Genomic DNA, 928 nt, shown 5'->3' on the forward strand with positions numbered 1-928 from the left:
ATTGAAATCATCGAAATTAAAATTGTAATGCAAAAATGAAAATTTCCACAAATCCTGAATCATCAAACACAATTGCAATATCGGTCAGTAATAAATAATTGCAACATGTTTATATATATATATATATAAACATGTTGCAATTATTTATATATATATATATATATATATATATATAAAACATGTAGAAGAGCTGAGGAGGTTTGCTGAAATATTAAAGATATGATTTTCTATAGTAAAAGAAAAGAAAAAAACCTTAAAATCCTCGTTGTACTCAGCACAAATAGACCCCAGTTATACTGTGAATGGTTAGGACACAGAGTGCTGTTACAGGGGTCAGTACAGTAGATGGCGCTGTACGCCTTTCACACCGGTGATAACAAACAAAGAAGAAGAAGGAGAGGCTGCTCTGTCTATAGCACTTGTGGATTTGTTTACATCTTTCTTCCCACACAGATCCACGCTTACTTTCGGTATGTCCAAACAATATACCACACATCTGCCTTGGCTAGTTGTTAGTAGTTAAGCAGACAGTCGCAGACAGACAGACAGACAGACAGGTAACTGGTTATCTCATCATGTTAGCATACTGCACACCAACCATGCTAACGTGCTTACCAGTGCATCATTTGCTGTTACATGAGCAAAAAGTCTCCCTGACTATTTATATTTATATATTAAAGTACCATTATCTGGGGTAGTGTCACTACAGGGCATTTGTGCATTGTCAATTACCCTAATGTGGCAAACCGCACTTCTTTATTAGAGACAAGATAACATCTGTTCCACACATACCTGTTCCTCTCACAGAGCTTAACATGTGTACACATATAGGTACTTTAACTTTAATGGAGTGTTTCCATTTTATGCTTCTTTATTCCACATGTCAGAGGGCAATATTGTAGTTTGTTCTCCACTAACAGCTGGATTA

General features: G+C 35.8%; 1 protein-coding gene across 1 annotated transcript in view; it reads left to right on the forward strand.

The window, feature by feature from the left end:
- The first annotated feature begins 366 nt into the window (after window positions 1–366).
- The window catches only part of rpusd1 (RNA pseudouridine synthase domain containing 1), a 3,441-nt gene continuing 2,879 nt past the window's right edge, over window positions 367–928 (forward strand). The window contains exon 1 of the mRNA XM_035655766.1: window positions 367–470. The gene's annotated coding sequence lies outside the window, so the exon portion shown is untranslated. The remainder of the gene's footprint in view (window positions 471–928) is intronic.

This window comes from Morone saxatilis, unplaced genomic scaffold (assembly GCF_004916995.1).
Source record: "Morone saxatilis isolate NCDOM2014 unplaced genomic scaffold, NCSU_SB_2.0 Contig14, whole genome shotgun sequence".
In the NCBI taxonomy this organism is placed as follows: Eukaryota; Metazoa; Chordata; class Actinopteri; family Moronidae; genus Morone; species Morone saxatilis.